The sequence below is a fragment of the Bufo gargarizans genome, chromosome 5 (genome assembly GCF_014858855.1).
Source record: "Bufo gargarizans isolate SCDJY-AF-19 chromosome 5, ASM1485885v1, whole genome shotgun sequence".
NCBI classification, from domain to species: Eukaryota; Metazoa; Chordata; class Amphibia; order Anura; family Bufonidae; genus Bufo; species Bufo gargarizans.
Window position 1 is genome coordinate 274845828 of NC_058084.1, and position 8282 is coordinate 274854109.

Here is an 8282-nt window from a genome sequence, read left to right on the forward strand (position 1 = left end):
ATTATGGGTAACTATGTCAATGTTCAGCTTATTCACAATAAAAAATTGGAAAACTGATGTACTGATGCTGCATAAATAAGTGTTAGAATTTCTGGGTAAATATGTTTTCATATGGTGGATTCTTATTTTGTAATTAAATAACTACAATTCTAGTCAATAATTTATGCAATAGATATACAATATATGATTTTTGTTGATTATGTTTTTTGTATCATATTCTATTGTTGAAACATTTGCTTGAAAGTGCAGCATATATTATTAGAGTCAATCCTGAGAACAAAAGGACAAAAGTTCTCTGTTGTCCATATTGATCAAGTTTCCAAATTTGAGTTTTATGAAGGCAGTTTAAAGTTGCTGGCACATCCCATTATACCCCTTCTGAATAAGCCAATGACAGCTGCAGCAATTCTTAACAATTAGTTAAGGTCAGACACTGCTAATGCAGGACATTCACTAGATGTCAACAGAAAATGTGAACAAAAAGAAACATTCTCTTTAGCTGCATCAATGGCTCATTATATTAATTCAGCTTTAACCAAAATAATTCCTCTTTTATTCTTCTCGGTGCCCTGTTCAAAATCGAGATGAATCAATGGTAAATAGAGCCAGAAAAAAGGCATAGTTGTGTAAATCAATCAAAGTGGTGTTTAAGCAAGTGTAAAACTGCAATTTTTGTAACATTTAAGTAAGGAAAGACAGGCAAACAAATGATTATCTACAGATGATTTAATGAATTATCTATATTTCATTTCAGGCAAAATGAAGTACTCAAATTAACATTGTATGGCCTTTTATTATTTTGGAGAAGAATTGCATAGTTTACTTGTCTTACTCAAATAGGATACGGGGAATGGGATCAGACTGTATTCATATATTTAATGTTCATATTAGAAAGTATATTCAAGGTTTTCATTAAAGAGATCCTGTAATCACAAAATACAATGCAATCTGAAAGTAACTGAGCTGATTGATGTACTGTATTTTTCGGACTATAAGATGCACTATAAGATGCAGTACACTATAAGGTGTACCTAGGGTTTGGAGGAGGAAAACAAGAAAAAAGTATTTACTATCAGACCTCAGAACAGACCCCCAAATCAGATCTACATTATTCATAAAACCGCTAAATCAGACCACCATTTTTCATCAGACCTCAAATCAGACCCCAAAATCAGACCCCAACCGCCATTAGCCCCAGATTAGATCCTCATTACACTCCCCAGCTTTCATTAGCCTCAGATCAGCCTCATATCAGACCCTCAATCAGCCTTATATAAGACCCAATCAGCCTCAGAATGAACCCCAGCCCCGATAAGCATCATATCAGACCCTCCAGCCCCCATAAGCCTCATATCAGTCCCCAATCAGACCTCCCAGCCCCCATCAGCCTCAGATCAGACCCCCAATCAGACTTCCCAGTCCCTATCAAACTCAGATCAGACCCCCAATCAGACCCTATCAGCTTCAGATCGGACCCCCCTACCCCCATTAAACCTTAAATAACTTGTTCAAAATAAATAAATAAACTTACCTTGCCTGCTCCAGATGGCGCTGCAGATCCAGGACACACCGCTGCATTGATTCTTCCAGGTCCAGCTGTGTACTGTGACCTGATGGCGCACAGCGTCAGGTGATAGTGCTCGTCTATGTGACCGCCTTCTCCTCCCATGCTTCCCACATTCTAAGCATTTGGGCTAAAAGATGTACTGCCGCTTTTCCCCCATATTGGGGAACAAAGTGCATCTTATAGTCCGGAAAATATATTTTTTATGGTAAAAGATTCAGTAAAACCGGTAATTTACATCTTTGCTTTTTTCACCTCCTATGAATATATATATATATATATATATATATATATATATACTGTATATATATATATATATATATATATAAAATTTAAATCTACTTGGCTTCTCCTGGTCGATAACATGGTGCTTTCAGATTGCATTGCCTTTTGTGGTGACAGGTCCCCTTAATTTCTAGTCAACAGTCAAATCTTAAGCATTTTGTCAGGCTTTATTCTAGCTCCTATTTGAGGTTGTATTCATTTTGTATTCATTTCATATGTGTATCTGGATTTTAGGAGAGAAAATGCAGTCCATTTTAATACAAACTGTTGTATGAATGCTTCATAGTCGATTGGTTAAGAAACAGTAAGGTCACTGCCAGACAGCTGTGTACTAGAAAAATGGTCCATGTTTTGGCCATATCTCCTGGACCTGATCAGAATTCACAGCATCATAGCATCTATTTATGATGCTGTTGACTTGTCTACTGTAGTGTATGCACACGATGATGTGAGTACAGTGCAGTACACCCACAGTCAGTCATTATTAATAGCATCATAAATCAAAGTAAAATGTTGTTAGTCAGGGTTAGCTGAGCCGCAGTCAGTCCAGGAGATGTAGATGACACATGCACTGTTTTTCCTGGACCGCACATTGCCATCTGACACCAATCTTAGTAAGGACCAAGTTTCATATTTTCTTAATATCTATCTATAAATACGAACCAGAAGTTAACGGGAGTAAGCAGAAACTCATGGTAAACACTAGGGATGAGTGAAGCTTCTGAAGTTGATTTGCATAAAACTTTGTTTCAATACTGTATGGTATCACAAGGTATCACTTGGAACCGCATCCGAGTTCGATACAAAGATTTTTTACAGCGAAAATTAATTTCCAAATTTATTAAACAAAGTCTCGCAAGACTTTGCGAAGTAATAACTTTGGCTCATCGAAGACAATACATTCTAATACTGTACGGATCTCCCGTTTTGTACAGTATGAAAACAATGTTTTATGCAAATTGGAGAGAATAGGAGAGAATCATGAGAAAGACTGCTGACTTGACAGTTGTCCAGAAGAAGAGCACTTTATGCTTCCCTCTGCTCAAAAGCTTATGGAGATGATGATTTAATTTTCTAGTAGGACTTGGCACCTGCCCACAGTATCAATATCTGGTTTAATACCTAGACCTGACCTAAACCCCATAGAGAATATATGAGGTACTGTCAAGAGAAAGATAAAAGACACCAGACCCAACGATGCAGATGAGCTGACGGTAGCTATCAAAGCAACCTGGACTTCGAAAACACTTCAGCAGTGCCACATGCTAATTGCCTCAATGCCATGTCACATTGATGCAGTAATTCATAGAAAAGGAGCCCGATCAAGTATTGAGTGGATATACAGTACACACTTTTCAGCAGGCCAACATTTCTGTATTAAAATTAATTTTTTTAATTGGTATTAAAATATTCAAATTTTCTTATATGCTAACTTTTGGGTTTCCATTAACTATAACCATAATCCTCAATATTAAAAGAAATAAATGCTTGAAATGAATCTATATAATATGAGTTTCACTTTTTGAATTGGATCACTGACATAAATTAAGTTTTCGATGATATTCTAATTTGTTGAGATACACCTGTAGATACACACTTAGTTTAGCCAAGTATGTATGTGTTTTCAACTGGGAGAGGGGAAAAGGCCACTGGAGGCTTATCTCTGGAAAATACACTGTAGAAGGATCGGACATTAAAATTCAAAGTGCCCAATCCTTCTCCCTCCAACATAATCTGTTAGCGGAGAGTTGTAAGGTCCCAATGCACTACAATTATATTGTCATCTGGTCCTGCCAAAATCAGTGCATTCAGACTACACTGCAGTAGCCTTATAGGTATGAAAAACTATAGTCTTTTTCCTATATGACGCTTATTGTAAAGATTTACAGTAACCTCAGCAAATTCTGTGTAGAAACTATGCCAATCAGGAAAGCCATAGATTTCAGTAGTGGAGAAGCAAATTTGTAAAAGCCATAAATCAGGGACAGTGGGAAAAAAAGAAGAACATTTACAAATAGGTATTTTATAACTATCATTCCATTATAGAGTAAGACAGCAGTGATAAACATATTACACATTTAACAGCTACAGTCAGGTCCATAAATATTAGGACATTGACACAATTCAAAATTTTTGGGCTCTATACACCACAACAATGAATTTAAAATGGAACAAACAAGATGTGCTTTAACTGCAGGCTGTCAGCTTTAATTTGAGGGTATTTACATCCAAATCAGGTGAACGGTGTAGGAATTACAACAGTTTGCATTTGTGCCTTCCACTTAATAAGGAACCAAAAGTAATGGGACAGAATAATAATCATAAATCAAACTTTCACTTTTTAATACTTGGCTGCAAATCCTTTGCAGTGAATTACAGCCTGAAGTCTGAACGCCATGACACTACCACCACCATGTTTCGCTAATGAGGTGGCAGGGGCATAGCTATAGGGGTTGCAGAGGTAGCAGTCGCTATTGGGCCCAGGAGCCTCAGGGGCCCCAAAGACCCTTGTGCCAAATGAGAAGACACCTGTTTTATAGAAGGTGCATGCTGGTCAAGTTACACCTCTGGCTGGAGCAAAGGTGTTAGGTCAAGAATTTGGCATGGTGGGGGGTGCAGTTTAAATTTTTGCCTCAGGCAGCAGGAAGGCAATATGCTTCCCTGCCCACAAAGCAATGAGGGATGGGGGGCCCAAGCTAAACTCTTGCACCAAGGCCCATGAGCCTTTAGCTACGCCCCTGTGAGGTGGTATGCTTAGGATCATGAGCAGCTCCTTTCCTTCTCCATACTCTTCCCATCACTCTGATACAAGTTGATCTTGGTCTCATCTGTCTATAGGATGTTGTTTCAGAACTGTGAAGGCTTTTTTAGATGTCGTTTGGCAAACTCTAATCTGGCCTTCCTGTTTTGAGGCTCAACAATGGTTTACATCTTGTGGTAAATCCTCTGTATTCACTCTGGTGAAGTCTTCTCTGGATTGTTGACTTTGACACACATACATATACCTCCTGGAGAGTGTTCTTGATATGGCCAACTGTTGTGAAGGATGTTTTCTTCACCAGGAAAATAATTCTTCGGTCATCAACACACAGTTGTTTTCCGTGGTCTTCCTGATCTTTTGGTGTTTCTGAGCTCACCGGTGTGTTCCTTCTTTTTAAGAATGTTCTAAACAGTTGTTTTGGCCATGCCTAATGTTTTTGCTATCTCTCTGATGGGTTTGTTTTGTATTTTCAGCCTAATGATGGCTTGCTTCACTGATACTGACAGCTCTTTAGATCTCATCTTGAGAGTTGACAGCAACAGAGTCCAAATGCAAATAGCACACTTGAAATGAACTCTGGACCTTTTATCTGCTCATTGTAATTGAGATAATTAATGAGGGAATAACACACACCTGGCCATGGAACAGCTGAGAAGCCATTTGTCCCATTACTTTTGGACCCTTAACAAGTGGGAGGCATATATGCAAACTGTTGTAATTCCTACACCGTTCACCTGATTTGGATGTAAATACCCTCAAATTAAAGCTGACAGTCTGCAGTTAAAGCACATCTTGTTTGTTTCATTTCAAATCCATTGTGGTGGTGTATAGAGCCAAACATTTTAGAGATGTGTCGATGTCCCAATGTTTATGGACCTGACTGTATATTTTTGTAGCATTCAGACATATTGTGGGACCTGTCAGTCAAGATTTTGGGATGCTATTTCCTTGATATTATTAAATGTAAAATCTAAACATCACATACACAGCTTCTTTGTTCTTTGCCTTTCTGTGCAGTTGCCCGAGGCTTCCTTTAACTCTCAATGTCTTGTTACCACCTAAATTTTTATTGCCATAAACCACAATAAGACTGATTTATGTCAAATATAGGATGACAATACATAATAAGGCTTGCATAATGAAATAAGTACTTGTTTTAAATACTTTCTTAAACTTCTATTTGCACTTTATTAGACATTGTCTCATGAACGATATACTTAGAAAATAACCAATACATGTTGACTTGTCACATAGTCAGAATTTTCCTGCAAAAAATGTGGATATATAATCAATTATTCATGATGCTATTGAAAACTTTTGTTTTCTTAGTAGAAGAGTATGGTTCTGTCTGGTGTTTAACCAAGAAGGTAATACCTCCTGTAGCTAAAAGTTTGGGATATAGCTTGGGTGGGCATATTCTTGGCTAATGTATATCTTTTGACAAAAATAAAAAAATGTACCAAGAAACAGTTTTTGGATTTGAATTTTTATATGGGTTAATGTAATGATGATATATGTAAATGACTACAATAGTAGATAGAAATTATATGTTTATTGGGGGAAAATGTACAATTGAAAGGAGGCTCTACCACCCTGTTGGGCTACTTTTATCCTTGATACCAGATGAGATACAGCTGAGCATAGAGGCATACAGGTTCTGTATGGTATCTTGATATATTGGTCCACAGATGTTGCAGCTGGTCTGTAGATCCTGTAAACCCTAGGCTGCTGAAGTTGGAATCCAATATATGCTCAATTGGCAATAAATATAACTGGCAAAATATAACTTGTGGCTGTCATGGCGTGGTGTGGGAGGGGAACTCCACACAAAACACAAAAGGGAGGGAGAAGGTACCAAGCCTGCAAACTAGGGAAAAGGGGAAGGTCACCACCTAATAAATCCCAGCCCGAGCCATGACTGCTAACAGAATGAACAGACCCCGATAGTAGGACTGTTCATCCGCAGGAACCTAAGCCTGGCTCACCCTAGAAGGCCCTGAAGATAGTGATTGGGCCACAGACGACCTGTTCCTTCCCAGCTAAAGAAACAAGAGTCTGCCTCGGGTCTGGTACCAACAGACAATAAACACAATACAAAAAGGAAAGACACTTAGCTCCGGTTAAATGGAAAGCAGGAACTCAGCCGAGATCCAGACACCAAACGATCCACAACCAGAATGAGCTATAAACAGCAAGGAGTGATGGGTAAAGCCAGACTAAGAAGGGAGTAGTAATAGTCACATGATCTACACCTGAAAAGGTGTGGGCATCCCAGCAACACATAGACAAATTGAAACCAAAAGAAGCTGTCAGATCACTGACATGCAGCCAGTCTTTCAGATCTTCTACCACCTGTCACGGGTGTGACAGTACCCCCCGTTCTACGGGTGTACTCTGGACACCCAGAAACCACTTTATCTGGATTAGCTCTGTGAAAAGCTTTCACCAGATGCTTAGCATTAACATCGGCTGCTGGGATCCACATCCTCTCCTCCGGTCTGTAACCCTTCCAGTGCACGGGATACTGGAGGGATCTCCGGAGAACTCGGGAGTCAATTATCCTGGCAATTTGAAATTCCAAATTACCGTCCACCGTCACAGGAGAGGGAGGCAAGGTGGATGGTTCAACAGGCTCAACATAACTCTTCAACAACAACTTATGGTACACATTATGAATTTTAAAAACTTGGGGGAGCTCAAGATGAAAGGCTACCGGGTTATCAATGTCAGTGATCTTCTATGGACCAATAAATCTTGGACCCAACTTCCAAGAAGGTATTTTCAACTTAATGTTTCTTGTGGACAGCCACAAGGAATCATCCACTCTCAGGTCCAGAACATTCATCCGTTTCTTGTCAGCCATACATTTATACTTCTTTCCCATCTTTTCCAGATTATTTTGAATCCACCAAATAGCTGACAAAGAAGAAGAAAATTTTTCCTCTTCAGTTATACCAGAAGGCTCAGTGCCAGAAAATTTGCCAAATTCCGGGTGGAACCCATATGGCCCAAAAAACGGCAACTTATCAGTAGATTCCTGTCTATGGTTGTTTATGGAAAATTCGGGCAAAGACAAGAATGAAGACCACTCCTCTTTATTCTGTGATACAAAACATCTCAAGTACCGGTAAGTCTCCAAATTCTGGTTTGTGCGTTCAGTCTGTCCGTTCGACTGAGGGTGAAAGGCCGAAGACGAGTACAGAATGCCTTCCAGAACTTGGAAGCAAACGGAGTCCCTCTATCAGACACCACATCAGAGGGAATACCATTTAGTTTTACAGTGTTATCGACAAACACCTGTGAAAGAGTTTTAGCATTGGGAAGATACTGTAAAGCTATAAAGTGCACAATATTACTAAAGCGATCAACAACCACCAGAATCACAGTTTTCCCCAAAGAATTTGGTAAATCTGTGATAAAATCCATGGATAAATGAGTCCATGATCTAGAAGGAATGGGCAGCGGAAGTAAAGATCCGGAAGGCTGGGTATGTATCACCATAGAATGTGCACAAGTACTACAAGCTGACACATAGTCATCAACATACTTGCGTAAACCTGTCCACCAGAATCTATGAGATATGAGATAGACAGTGGATCTGCTCCCTGGGTGTCCTGTGAGAATAGTACAGTGATGTTCCTCGAACACCTTGTGATGAAGCTCAGAAGGAAC